Here is a 15,598-nt window from a genome sequence, read left to right on the forward strand (position 1 = left end):
ATGGAGCTCCCATTTCATCCATTGATGCTGGGGTCTCTGGCCTCCCACTGATTTGGATCACAGATGATGCCACCTAGAACGTGTCAGAACTTGACATGAAGTACCAGGAATAACTTGGGTCCAGTTAGGAGTAATGCACAATACACAGTATTTGTTGTAAAGGCAAGCGTAAATGCCTATGGCCAACGTTGGGCAAGCAAGACTGATGGGAACTGTCTGTCAGGAGCTGTCCATGCTTACAGGGTTACAGGATCACCCCTTTAAGGCTACCGGAGCCATGATCTGATATCATGGCTCCTCTTGGGCAGAGTCAGGTGGGTTCCCCTATCCCACTAGCAAGTCAGCCTGGCTAAGGCTGGCTGACCAGTGGACAAAACCATGGATTTTTACACAATTTTTAGAAGGGTGTAGTTATGTGTGAGGAGAGGGGTTGGAGCTTTATTTCCGGCGCACACATTGAATGAGCTCAGATGGTGCCTTAGGACCTCTTAAGCTTATCTACATGAAACTTATGCCTAGAAGTTGTAACCAGTGGGAGTAACTGTGATTGTGCTAACTTGCATGTTTCTTTTCAGATTTTAAAAAGGAGTTATTTCGCTAAAGGTGAGGGGGGGAACATACCTTACAGTTACTTACAGTTACATTGACACATAGTATGGGGGACTTTAGGAATTTAATTAAGGCAATGTCCTTTGTTTTACCCATTGCTCTGATAGAAAGCACATTTCCATAGTCCAGGCTTTTTGTGAGAGGGAGTCATAGTTTTTACAAGCACCACAGCAGCAGCAGCTGTTGCCCTGCAGCAGCCACATGGCCCAGTTGCCCTTTACCTGACCCCAAACTCAAAGGCTGGTAAGGAAGAAGAAGGGCACAGATCTCAAAGGCAGAAAGAAAAGGACTTCAAGCAAGGTGGAACCTATCTCTGGAAGCAACCTATTACACTTTTGGATAGTTTTCATTGCTAATGTGGCACCTGCCTTGAGATCACTAACAGGGAGATGAGAATCTCAAATTAGAAGCTATCAGAGTTCACCAGTTCCACAACAACTTTGAATTTGAATTTTGGGGACTGATTTTTGAAAGTTTCTGGGAGGGATCATACATCTTACTTGTTCGAGGTGAAGAGAGAAGAAAGGGCCTAGGCAGGGCAGGGTTAGGGGGTTTCTGGATGCCACTGGTTCCCTAATCCTTTCCTTTGTGATGATTTTGCTCCTGTTACAGACCATGGGCATTGGAAACTGAGGAACACCTCTACTCACTCGCACCCCTCACATCTGAGAGGGCATTTGGTGAGACTACAAAGCAAATGGAAAGGGCTTTGCCTCAACCCCCACTTTTTCCTTTTAAAGGGGAACTAACTCAAAGCTTGTATCTCTGTTAACCTTATGGGTGGTTTTTCCCCCCTTGATCCCTCCTTCCCACAGGAAAAGGTAGAGCTCAAGCAAAGAAGCTGATGCCATTTCTTATCCAAGGCAGCTCAGGAAGATGTTTCCTTATAGATGGATTGTTCCTCAATTGCTTACCATTATTGTTTTTAAAAATAATTTTCATAGCTATCTTTCGATTTTTGTATCACCCAAACTTCTCCCAATATCCCTCCTCTTCCTTGTTCCTAGACAACCAGCTATGACAACAAATAATTTTTAAAAGAATTTAAAAACAAAAAAATTAGCAAACCGAGCAATACATCAAAAGTCTGAAAGTATGTGCACTCAACACACCTTCCACCCCTGGAAAGCAATAGGTGGAGAGTGTTTTCTTCTATCTCTTCCTTGTTTTAGTGCCACACTAATTCGTGCTAATTTTGCAACATACCATCTTGATTGTTTTGGAGCTGTTCTTTCCATTTACATTGTTACACAGTATATACATACACTATTTATATTGTTTTTCTTAACTCTGTTTATTTCACTTTCTGTCAGTTCATTTAGATCTTTCCATGCCTCTCTCTGCTCATATTTGTCATTTCTTACAGCACAGTAATATCCTATTACATTTCTGTGCTACAATTTCCTTAGCAATTCGATCAACGGGCATCTAATTTGTTTCTAATCCTTTGCTATCAGAAAAAGTCCTGCTATAAATATTTTGGTTCATATGAGGCTTACTATTGTTATGAGTTGGTGCCCCCTGCTAATAGAAAAAAAATTAGACAGCTTCCAAATCCCTATCTGGGGTGATTAATCGTAGGCCAGGTGAAGACAAGACAGCACACTTCTTGATCTTCACTGCCACTCTTAGCTTGTTTCTCTACTAGTATCCTTCAGCCAACCATAGTCTTTCAAGGACGTGCAATCTTCTCAACCTTGCAGCTGTCTTTTATTGACTTCCTCAAGTCTTTTGTCTTTCTCAATGACTTTAGTATCTATCTCACAATCTTCCTCTCCAGCTAACCACTATGGACCTCAGTGTTCATGTTGACAACCTCTCTGATAATCTAACTCGTCATCTTCTCAACCTCTTCTATTCTATCCACCTTCTTCGTTCCTCTTAACCACATACCAGCAGAATAATGAGGTAACTCTTGGAATTGCACACCTACTAAAATGTATAGGTTTAATTTTGCACTCTCTGACCATAAACTTCTAACCTTCTACCTTTCCCATTCTTTCATTCATTCTAAACCTACTCTTTACCTTTACTCTGACTTCACCCTTAACATGATTTCCAGTCCCTTTGACCTGTATTTGCTGTAAGATGTATGCTTTCCATGTAGGTTATATGTATATCCATGTAGGTCTGTCCAAATGTGGCTCGCAGGGGAGGAATCTATCAATATCTCTGGAGTCTCATCCACTCCTCTCCAAGGGAGATTTTCATTTCATCCAGAAGAACACAAAGTTGGAACAGCAAGTCTGACTCTCATTGCTTTTCTCATAGAAGATATACCAGACTAGAATGTTATCTATCCAGTCCCCTAAATATTGTTAGTCTTGGTGAAATAATTTTTAAGTTGAAGGTACTTTTCCCGGTCTCTCTCTCTCTTAATCAGGAAGAAATACCCCAAGCCCTATCCAAGCACTTGACTCTCTTCACACCAAAATCAGTTACACAAAAACCACCACAAATATTAAAAAGCAATTAAGTCATTTATCTGAGCAAATTGTAAACAGAAATCACAGATGAGAATATACCAGAAAATACATAGGGAATAGACTCTTTCTCTAGAAGTGAGAAAGCTCAGTTTCTTCCTGGAATTTTCTCTCCCTACAGAGATCTCTTCCTAAACAGAACCTGGAACTGCATGTGTCACTTCTTAAAGTTAGAAACCAGAAGCAGGAAAACCCCTAAGATCTCACCAGATCTACTCATCCGTGCTGGGCATTGAGCTATCTTTCTCTCCCCGATGAGAAAAGTCTTATGCAAATGCTTAGGTTTGAGCCCAGGTTACACTTCTCCAAGTCCTCTTCCTCTCACCCTGGTTTCCCTTGCCTTCATATCCATTTCTTAACTCATGTACTGCCTTTTATCCCAGAAGCCTCCTCCAGAGACCTTCCACTTTTCCAACCATCCTAACCCTCATCTCTAAATAACTATCAGCAACTAATTTTCCTGAGTCTAAGTATATTTTCTTACTAGAAAAATAACAAAAGCATGCTGATTTCACCCACAACAAATGTACATATTGTCAGCTGGTCTCTCATTAATGCTTGACAGTTGTTCTACTCTACACTTGCTCTCTATATAATTGCTTCCAGAAACTGCTTCAAAGTTTTTCTTTGCTCCTGTTACCCTCAGCTAAAACTCCAGATCCACAATTATAGTAGCTCCTAATTACATTCTCCCCAGTGTTTTTTAAAGTTCATTTCTAAAGATCTTCCTGAAAATTTTTTTCTTGATGAATTCTTTAAAGAAAACAGTTGCTCATGTCATCTTTCATCCTAGAAAAAGAATGCTTGGATTTATTAAAAAAAAAACTGATTCTAGGATTGATTTTCCCCCCCTTCTCAGCCAAGGATCTGGTCTCACAATTCACTAAAAATTTAAGGCCATCTCCCAGGACCTTCCTCTTTTCCCACTCCCTCATCTCACATCACTCAAATGTCATCTCCTTCACTCCCTCGCATGAAGAGGTAGCCTTGTTCCTTGTCAAGGCAAAACACTGCACAGGTCCTCTTAATACCATCCTCCTCTCCTCCAACAGACGGTCCCCACTATTACCCCCAGTCACTTCCTAATCTTCAATCTGTCCCTAGCTACTGGCTCAAAAACTTGTCCCTTTATACAACTATGCCCACTAGTCATCTTCCTATATTTCTCTTCTCATTCTCAGCTAAACTCCTTGAGAAAGCTGTCTTCATTTAGTACCTCCATTTCTTCTCCTTTACTTTCTTCTAAGCTATCTTCAGTCTAACTTCCAATCTCATCACGTGACTGAAACTAACCTAACCAAAGTTACCAGTGATGTATGAATTGTCATATCTAACAGTCTTTTCTCACTCCTTGACACCTCACCCTCCTGGATTACTCTCTTTTCTGAGGGGTGTGTATGTGTGTGTGTGTGTGTGTGTGTGTGTGTGTGTGTGTGTGTGTGACACTACTTTCTCTTAGTTCTCTTCTATGTCTAACCACTCTTTCTCAGTCTCCTTTGCTGGATCTTTATCCAGGTTATGCTCCACTAACTGTGGGTGTTACCCAAGGCTCATTCCTGGTCCCTAGTCTCTTCTCACTCCATATTAACTTGATGATCTCATCAGTCTCCATGGATTTAATATCTCTATGTAGATGAATCCCAAATCTGTATATCCAGCCCTAGACTATCTCCTGAGCTCTAGCCTTCCAATACCAATTGCTTTTTGGACATTTCAAACTGGATGTCTCATAGGTATCTCAAATGCAACATGCCCAAGATAGAACCAATTATTTCCCTGCCCCTCCCCCTCCAACCCTCTTGTCTTCCTAACTTTATTACTGTCAAGGGCACCACTATCTTCCCAGTCATCCAACCTTGCAACCTTATTGTCTTCCTTGACTCTTCATTCATACTCATTCCACATATCCAATCTGTTGTCAAGTCATCATTTCTACTTTCACATTTCTCATTTATAGTTCCTTTTCTCTACTCCAACATCCACCACCTTGGTGTAAGACCTTGTCATCTCCCATGTGGTCTAATCCAATAGTCTTCTACCTTACCTTCTAATTCACCCACCACTAAGCTGTCAAAATGATTTTCCTAAAGTGTAAGTCTGACCATGTCACCCCACTATTCAATAAATTCCAGTATCTCCCTCTTATTTCCAGGATCAAATATAGAATCAATCCTCTAATGGGCATTTAAAGCCCTTCACAATCTGGCCCTTTCCTACCTTCTTAATCTTCTTTACTCCCCTCCATGCACTCTACAGTCTAACTACCTTGGTCTATTCACTGTTCCCTGAACACCACACTAGATCTCCTGACTCTTTGCTTAACACTGGCTGTCCCCCATGTCTCAAATGTTCTGATCCCTCACATCTTCCTCTTAGCTGCCCTGGCTTCCTTCAAGCATCATCTCAAATCCTGCCTTCTGCAGCATGATTTCTTCAGGAGGCCTTTCCTGGTCCCACCACCATTTACTATCTTCAATTTACACTGTATATATCTTGTATGTGCATAGTTATTTATATGCTCTCTCACCCATTAGAATATGAACTTCCTGATCATAGGGATAGTGTTTATGTCTTTCTTTGTATCTGCAGCATTTACTATAATACCTTGAAAATATTAATCATGGAATAAATGCTTGTGAAATGACTGGCTATTGAGCTGGTCCAAGGCCTGTATATATTTTTTTTAATTTTATGTAAACCTTACTGTACCTTTGGCCATTTCTAGGTTTTTATAGAAAAATTTCTAATGCTTTTTGATGATTACAGTGTTTCTTTTGGTGACTTGGAAAATTGTTTCTTTGACACTGTAGCTTTGATATTGTTGCTTTTGTGTTTGGACAAGTTAAATTTTATTGTTTTTCCTCTTTTGGGTATTGTGAATTCCTTCTATTTGTGGTGACACTCTTTTTTTTTGCTTATTCTAAGAAATTTTATAGTAGTTTCTCTCAAAATATAGAGATCAACTTGTTTTCTTCATCTGTAGTTTTTGAAGCTCAATAATTTTTAATATTTTTTCTTCTGTATTTCATATCTGTGATGTTCATTTGCATTATTTCTAAATCTTGTTCTGTTTGAGTTATTTCCTGAGCTATTTTTCTCATTTCAACAGTGTTGTTTGCCATTTTGTCTTCTACTATATTCAATTTGTTTTTAATTGCTTCTTCTGACACTTCTACAGTTTTTTCTCCTCTTTTCCAATCTGCTGAATTTCACCATTTCCAAGAATGGAAATTTGTAGATTCATTCCACTTTTTTTTAAGAATGAAAATTCTTAGATTCACTTCATCATTTCCAATTCTTTCCAAGAATTTTAAATTTAGTATGAGAATTCCTAACAATTTATACTGTTATTTTTGAGGGGGGTCATAAGTAAGGTTCCTTTATGACCTCTCATTCTAACCATCAATTATTCAGGCAGCCAATCTACTGTGTTCCAGGTCTTGTGGTAGGCATTGGGGATACATATACAAAAGTGTTTCTCTCCCTAAGGAGCTTACATTCTTATAAGGCAAAGCAATATGTACACATCTAAGCTTATGTAAAATATATACAAAGTAAATTCAAGGTGAGGCAGTAACAGTTGTGGGGAGGGTGGTCAGGAAAGGCTTTATATAAAAGGTGGCACTTAAGCTGAGCTTTGAAGAAACTAGGGATTCCAAGAAGTGAAAGTGAAGGGGGAGAGCATTTGGGGCATAGGTAAATTCTGTGCAAAGACACAGAGGTAGAAGGAAAAAAGGCAGATGGGAGGAACAGCACTCAGCATACATATATGAAAAAGAAAAATAGTCCCTGTCTTCAAGGAACTTTCTATGAGGGAAGACAACACCAAAAGAAAGCTCAGAAAGGAGAGAAAAGTACTTAAGGTGGGGGAGGGAGATGGTGATGGAGAAGTACAAAGGAATACAGCTGAATGGGAAATGAAGAGATGGATGGCCTGAGTCCCCTCCTGAAGTAGAAGTTTGGGAAAGAATTCTTTGATCCACCTTCTAGTCAGAGGGTCTTGATGAGGTTGCTGTTTGTCCCTTGATCTTGAAGAGGACCATGACATCAGAAAGGTGATGCCGTGACTTGCAAGAGAATTGTATTTAAGTGAGGGAGGGCTGTGCAAAGTCACCAGCCTCACTTTCTCCTCCAGAGCTATCTGTGTCCAGTGGCCAGATATAGATCAGGACAAACAGAGATGGCCCAGGATACAGACAGAGACCTTGGCCTTTTTAAGCTAAGGTCTTTCCAAATTCTCACTTTGAGGCAATACCCATTCAGTGATTAAGGTTAGGTTAGAAATGAGCCAAAGAATGGCCCCTTTTACCTAATTTAAAAAAATCAATCTGGGAGGGGAAGACTCTCAGGGTTTCTGGCCAAACAGAAACAATTACTATTTATATTCACTCTGAACCATGAGGGCCCAAACTATGACCATGAAGTAGGGCTTGGGCTGGGACCTATTGTTGGTCAATGGATGAGAGCCAGAATGAATTGAGTTTAAGGCCTGGTCTTTAAGGGAGAAATCTAGCCTGTAAACACCAAGATATCTTATTAGGTCTCAGTCATCAAAATTTGCATTCTTTGGGACAGAACATCTGCAAATAAGGATATGATACCCTATATGGACAGAGAGAGAGGAAGGAGTGAAGGGAGGAAGAAAAGAAGGAAGGACCTGCATTGCCCAACTGGAACTGGCCACTTGGGTCCCCAGTGGGGCAGCCAGAACTACTCATTGGTTGTTGTTCGTCCTTCATTCCCAAAGAGGACCACGACATCAGGAAGGTGATGCCATGACTTGCAAGTGAATTGGATTTAAGTGAAGGAGGGCTGTTCGAGGTCACGAATCTCATTTTCTCCTTTGGAGCCATCTGGATCCAGTAGCAAGATATAGGTCAGGACGACTGGAGTCCTCCCCACCTCCCCATAAGGTCGGAGTAGCAAGACTAAGGTAATCTTGCAGAAGGATGAGGTTCCTGATGATGAAGTTCCTGGGAGCATAATGGAAAACTACAGAGTAGTATAGCAGGGTGAGAAATGGAGGCAGTACATGATGGGGAGAAATGTTTAATAAGATTGAAAGGATAGGTTAGAGTCAAGTTACATAAATAGAGGAGTTTGTATTTGTTCCTAAAGATAATAGTTAATCACTGTAGTTTATTGAACAGGGGAATGACAAAGTCAAAACTGTCCTTTAATAATATCAATTTGGTGGTTATTTAGCAAATAAATTGTAAAGGGGAGAGACTTAAGCAATAGAAACCCTATTGCTATAGTTAAGGTAAGAAATGATGAAGGTGGTGTCTATAAACAGATAAGAGGATGGATGTGAGAGGTGTTATGGAGGTGGCAGATTCAGCAACTGAATGAAAAATGTGGGACAAAGGAAAAGGTAAGAATGGCTTCAAGGTTGTGAACCTGGTGTCTAGAAGGATAATGTTGCCCTCAACTGAAATAGGGGAGTTAGAAACAAGGGTAGGTTTTGAGCAAAAAACAATGAGTTCTGTTATGGACATGTTGAATTTGAGATGTCTATAGGATATTCTGTTAAGAATATAGATAGTTGGTAATTTAGGACTGGAGTCTAGGAGAGAGATTAGGGCTGAATATATAGATTTGGGAGTAATTAGCATAGAAATGATCATTAAACCCATAGGAATTGATAAGATTACCAAGGAGAGAGAGAGAGAGAGAGAGAGAGAGAGAGAGAGAGAGAGAGAGAGAAAGTAGTAGTAGTAGGAGAAGAGAAGAGGAATCAGAGCCTTAGGATATACCTTTGGGAAAAAAGGCAGTGTGTTCCAGCAAAGGAGACTGAGAGTAGTCAGAGAGTGAGAAAGACTGGGGTCATGAAAATCCAGAGAAAAAAGAGTATCCAGGGAAAGGGGACAGTCAACATTGTTAGATGCTGCAGAAAGGTCAAGAAGGATATATCCCTGAAAGATAATGATTGTGAAAAGGCTAAAGATTACAGACAATTTCAGAGAAAGCAATTTCAGTTGAATTATGAGGTCGAAAGCTTTATTCCAACACTTACATTGAGTAGGGAAGATGAGAGGAATTGGAGGCAACTAGTATAGACTACCTTTTCAGGAGTTTGTGAGAGGGAGGAAAAGTATAAAGGGTTGAGTCAAGTGACATTTTTTAAAGACTGAGGGAGACATGGGTATGTTTATAGGCAATAAAGGAGATAGTAGAGAGGGAGAAATAAATACTTAGGGAAAGGGTAAGGACTGTGGGGGCAATCTACCAGAAAAGAAGGGAGGGAGTGAGAATAGGATAAGAGGAAATAGGAAAGGGTACAAGTAAAGGAGTTGGCTTTGGTGAGCAAAAGTGCCACATCTTCTTCATCCAGACTAGAGACTAGAGTACAGAGTAAGAAAAGAATCAAGGAGTTTTGAGATAATAGAGTAGGAGAAAAGAGGGAGTTCAGGATAAATGGCTTCTATTTTCTCAGTAAATTAAGTAAATTATGAGACAAGATCTTCTCTTGAAAGGGTAAAGGGAGGGCAAAATTTATTTGGTGCCATGTTTTTTATTCTTCCTTTTCTATCCTTCTCATACCAAATTACCTGCCAAGTCCCACCAATTCTACCACTACAAACTCTCTCTAATTTGTTTCTTCTTCTCTAATCCAATAGACATTACATGCCTTCCTACCTTCACTCTCCTCACTCCAATTCATCCTTGACATCACTGCCAGACCAATTTTGCTTATGCTTTGGTCTAGTTATAGCTCTCTGCTTAAAGACCTTTCCTAGCAGGTTATTGCCTACCAAGTTGTATCAATAAGGCAAGTGTCACAATATTGATGGTGACCATGAATATGCCTGTATAGTTCTGTATCACAGAATATAAGAGACTCTCCATATAGAAGGCAGAAGTAAAACATTTATTCAGACACCAGAGGATCAGATCCCAAAACCAATAACTCCAATTCAACATAGCAGAAATTGTATCCCCAAAACAGTAAGTCCATTTCATTATAACAGCAAAGAACTTAAAACTCAATATCATAGCAGGGAGCCAAGCCATCCCATAACCTTCCCCTCTGTTGCGGCCTTCCCATAAACACTTACTGACAAATCCTAGCTGTCTGCTTGCCTGTGTCCTCTCCTCCTGAAGTTCTAAGAGAGAGCTTAACAGGTACCCTCAGAGTATATATACCCTTTTTAGAGACTGAGGGCTTCACAACCCTTGTGACCTAATTAGCAAAAGGGTATGGGCCTTCCTACAAACAAGTCTCCCCTAATCAAACTTCCCTTAACTAGCTCTACCTGAGACCTATTAATGAAATTAATGGGAGGGGGAAGATCTTTCATTACATTAACACCACACAAGTACGGTTCAATCTTCTTTGTCTGGAATTCAGTTCAGACCTGAGAGCTGTGGAGTGCAAGGGGCGATTGGGGAAATTAAACGGAGATCAGAATAAAAAAGGTTGGAGGGTAAGAGTGGAAGTAGAGAACAAAAGAAATCAAAGTCCTGTGGCAAAGATCTTCATACCTTTCCATAAGGACATTAGCTAATATGTCATCCACAATCTGTAGCCGCCCTACTTTTTCAGCCTTATCTCATAATACTCTCCTCCTAATAAATATTTTAGTATTCCAGCTAAGCTGGACTACTTGTCATCCCTCATACATGCCCAGCACTTTTCTACTTCTTTGCTTTTGCTTATGCTAATCTGCTTACTTCATTTAGAATGTTCTACTTCCCTCTCTTCACCTGCTGAAATCCTATCCATCTCTCAAAGTCCAACTCAGATATCTACCACCATTTTGATTAAGCTTTCCTTGATCTCCCCCACTGGTAATGTATAGATTGAAAAGAAATGATAACTTAGGTTCTCTTTATAAATAGGGGGACCTCAACTTTCCCCTCTCAGAACTAGATAAATCTAACCAAAAAGTAAACAAGAAAGAAGTTAAAGAAATGAATAGGATTTTAGAAAAGCTATATATGATAGACCTCTGCAGGAAATAGAATGGGAATAGAAAGGAATATATTTTTCTCTCAACAGTACATTGTACCTACACAAAAATGGACCATGTATTAAGACATAAAACCTTCATAACTAAATGAAAAAAAGCAGAAATATTAAATACATTCTTTTCAGGTCATAAAGCAATAAAATTATATTCGATGAAGGGCTGTGGAAAGAGAAATTAAAAATTAACTTGAAACTAATCCTAAAGAATCAGTGGGTCAAAGAATGAATCATAAAAACAATCAATAATTTCAATTAAGGAGAATAACAATGAGACAGCATACCAAAGCAGTATTTAGGGAGATTTTTATATCTCTAAACACTTATATTAATAAAATAGAGAAAGAGCAGATCAATAAATTGTGCATGCAACTAAAAAAAACTAGAAAAGAACAAATTAAAAATCTCCCATTAAACTCCAAATTGTGAATCTTAAAAATCAAAGGGGAGATTAATAAATTTGAAAGTAAAAAAACCATTGAACTAATAAATAAAACTAGAAGCTGGTTTTATGAGGAAAAATTATAAAATAGATAAACCATTAGTTAATTTGATTTGAAAAAAAGGAAGAAGAAAAACAAAATACCAGTATCAAAAATGAAAAGGGTAAACTCACTACAAATGAAGAGGAAATTAAAGCAATTATTATGAGCTATTTTGCCCAACTATATGCTAATAAATATGACAATTTTAAGTGAAATGGATGAATGCTTATTAAAAATATGTTTCCCAGATAAACAGAAGAAGAAATAGAATACTTAAATAACCCCATCTTATAAAAGAAATTGAACAAGTCATCAATGAAGTCCCTAAGAAAAAAATCCCCAGGCCAGATGGATTCACAAGTGAATTCTACCAAACATTTAAAAAACAATTCCAATACTACATAAACTATTTGGAAATTAGGCAAAGAAGGAGTCCTAAAAATTCCTTTTACAACACAAATATGGTGCTGATTCCTGAAGCATGAAAACAGAGAAAGAAAACTACAGACTAATTTCCCTAATGAATATCAATGCAAAAATTTTAAATAAAATACTAGCAAGGAGATTGCAGCAATATATCATAAGGATCATATACTATGACCAGATGGGACAGAGTTTAACATTTCTTATATCAGGAATGCTGGGCTCATTCAATGTTAGGAGAACTATCAGTATAATGACCATTATGAATAACAAAAACAGCAAAAATCATATGATTATATCAATAGATACAGAAAAAGCTTTTGACAAAATGCAACACCCATTCTTATTAAAAAAACAGTAGAGAGCATAAGAATAAATACAGCTTTCCTTAATATGATAAATAGCATCTACCTAAAACCATCAGCAAGCATTATCTATATAGTGGGGATAAGCTAGAAGCCTTCCCAATAAGATTAGGAGTGAAGCAAAAATAACCATTTTCACCACTATTATTCAATATTGTAATAGAAATGTTAGCTATAGCAATAAGAGAAAAGAAAGAATTTGAAGAAATTAGGATAGGCAAAGAGGAAACAAAACTATCTCTCTTTGCAGGTGATATGATGGTACACTTAGAGGATCCTAGAAAATCAACTAAAAAACAATTGAAGTAATTAACAATTTTTTAGCTAAGTTGCACGATATAAAATAAACCCACCCAAATCCTCGGCATTTCTACATACTACCAAGAAAACTCTGCAGCAAGAAATAGAAAGAGAAATTCCATTTAAAGTAACAATAGACAATATAAAATACTTGGGAAGGTTTGCTAAGAGAAACCTATATGAACACAATTACAAAACACTTTTCACACAAATAAAGTCAGATCTAAACCAGTGGAAAAAATATCAATTATTCATGGGTAGGCCGAGCCAATATAATTAAAAAGACAATTCTACCTAAATTAATTTATTTATTCAGTGCCATACCAATAAAACTACGAAAAATTATTTTATAGAGCTAGAAAAAATAATAACAAAATTTTTCTGGAAGAACAAAAGGTCAAGAATTTTAAGGGAATTAATGAAAAAAAAATTGAAGGAATTTAGCCTAGCCACATCAGATCTCAAACTGCATCACAAAGTGGTAATCTTCAAAACAATTTGGTACTGGCTAAGAAATAGAGTGGTGGATCAGTAGAATAAATTAGATAATACACAGTGGTAAAGGGCAACTAGGTGATGCAGTGGATAGAGTGTTGGACCTGGAGTCAGGAAGACTCATCTTCTTGAGTTCAAATCTGACCTCAGACATTTACTAGCTGTGTGGCAAGTCACTTAACCCTGTTTGCCTCAGTTCCTTCATCTGTAAAATGATCCAGAGCCAGAGAAGGAAATGGCAAACCACAATAGTATTTTTGCCAAGAAAACCGCAAATAGGGTTACAAAGAGTCAGAACTGAAATGAACAAACAACACAGCAGTAATCTAGTGTTTAATAAACCCCAACATCCAAGCTTTTGGGACAAGAACTCACTATTTGACAAAAACTGGAAAACATTGGCAGAAGCTAGAAATAGAGCACATCTCACAGCATATATAAAGATAAGGGCAAAATGTGTACATGACTAGACATAAAGGATGATGCCATAGGTAAATTAGAGGATCATGAAATAGTTTACCTGTCAGATCTATGGAGAAACGAAGAATTTATGACCAAACAATAGATAGAGAGCATTACAAAATATAAAATGGATAATTTTGATTATATTAAATTAAAAAGCTTTTGCACAAACAAAACTAATGTAGCCAAGATTATAAGGAAAGCAGAAAACCAGGGAAAAAGTTTTTTTACAGCAAATGTCTCTCATAAAGATCTCATCTCTCAATGTATAGAGACCTGAGTCAAATAGACAAGACTATAAGTCATTCCCTAATTCATAGGTGTTCAAAGGATACGAATAGGCAGTTTTCAGATCAAGAAACCAAAGTTACCTATAGTCATGTGAAAAATGCCAATAAAAAAACCCTCTGAGGTACAGCCTCACACCTCTCAGATTGACTAATGTGACAGAAAAGGAAAATGATAAATGTCAGGGGGATGTGGGAGAATGGGACACTAATGCATTATTGGTGAAATTGTGAACCGATTCAACCATTCAGGAGAGTTATTGGGAACGATGCCCAAAAAACTATAAAACTGTGCATACCTTTGATCCAGAAGTACCACTATTGGTTCTATATCCCACAGAGATTTTTTTAAAAAAGAAAAAGGACCTATTTGTGCAAAAATATTTATAGCAACTCTCGTTGTGGTGACAAAGAATTGGGAATGGAGAGGATGCCTATCAATTGAAGAATGGCTGAATAAGTTGTGGCATATGATTGCAATGCAATACTATTGTGCAATATGAAATGAATAGCAGCATGCTTTCAGAAAAACCTGGAAAGACTTACATGAACTGATAAAAAGTGAAGTGGGAGAACCAGGAGAACATTGTACACAGTAACAGCAACATTGTACAATGATCAACTGTGAATGACATAGCTGTTCTCAATAATACAATGATCCCAACACAATTCCAAAGGACATATGATGAAAAATGCTATCTACTTCCAGAGAAAGAACTGATGGAATCTGAATGGAGATCAAAGCATACCATTTTTCACTTTTTTGTAGTTTTTTTGTCTGTTTTCTTTCGCAACATGACTAATACAGAAATGTTTTGCATGACTGAAATGTATAGCCTATATCAAATTGCTTAAAATCTCAGGAAGGAGGGAGTGGAGGGGAGAGAGAGAGTGTGGAACTCAAAATTAAAAAAAAAAAGAATGTTAAAAGCCTTTGGCTTCATTTCACCTCGTACTCTATTGAGTGACCAGTTTCTTTAAATTTGTGAAATGTTAGGAGAAATCAGGATCTTATAGAAAAATGTCCACTGATGTCCATTTTCAAAAATGTTTCCCATTACTTGCCCAGAAGGAGGTAAAAAAACAATTAAATTACTAATTCATTTGAACAACACAGAACAGAACAGTTCAGAGCAAGGGCAATCCTCCAGTTGGACGTTTAAAGTTGAAAACATCCTATTATTTGCTGAAAGAAAAAGCCTAGTCAACCTTGGTTGCCATGGATACAAGATAAACAAATCCACTTAGCAGGTTCATTCACTGGCTAATAAGGTTTTCTATCATAATATAGCCAATCAGCTAAAGTTATCACTAAGTGGATTTTCTGAATCATTACTGTAAGAAGGTCCAGCAAAATATCCTTAATGGTACTGACTTGAGAGCTGTGGAGTGTAAGATAGGGGTAGGGGAGAGGATATGGAATTAGGAAAACAGAATAAGTAGGTTGAAAGGTGAGAGTGGAAGTACTGAAACAGGAGAAATCAAGGCTTGTGGCAAATAAGTTCATACCCTTTCACAATGAAATTGACTAATTTCAACCACCTGTTTTTTCCACAGACTTGCCACTTACACACGCAGAGCTGAATATATAGCATCACCACCAGGAGAGAGAAGCATCCTTATCAAATACTGAAGTAGGAAATTAACCAAAAGCATGCCAATATGGCTTAAAACATGTCACTTTTAGAATTTGGAAAACTAATTACAATTGAAAAAGCCA

General features: G+C 37.9%; 1 pseudogene; it reads left to right on the forward strand.

Moving 5' to 3' along the window:
* LOC118835412 overlaps positions 1 to 15,598 on the forward strand; it is a 63,495-nt pseudogene that overhangs the window by 17,530 nt on the left and 30,367 nt on the right.

This window comes from Trichosurus vulpecula, chromosome 1, assembly GCF_011100635.1.
Source record: "Trichosurus vulpecula isolate mTriVul1 chromosome 1, mTriVul1.pri, whole genome shotgun sequence".
Taxonomy (NCBI): domain Eukaryota; kingdom Metazoa; phylum Chordata; class Mammalia; order Diprotodontia; family Phalangeridae; genus Trichosurus; species Trichosurus vulpecula.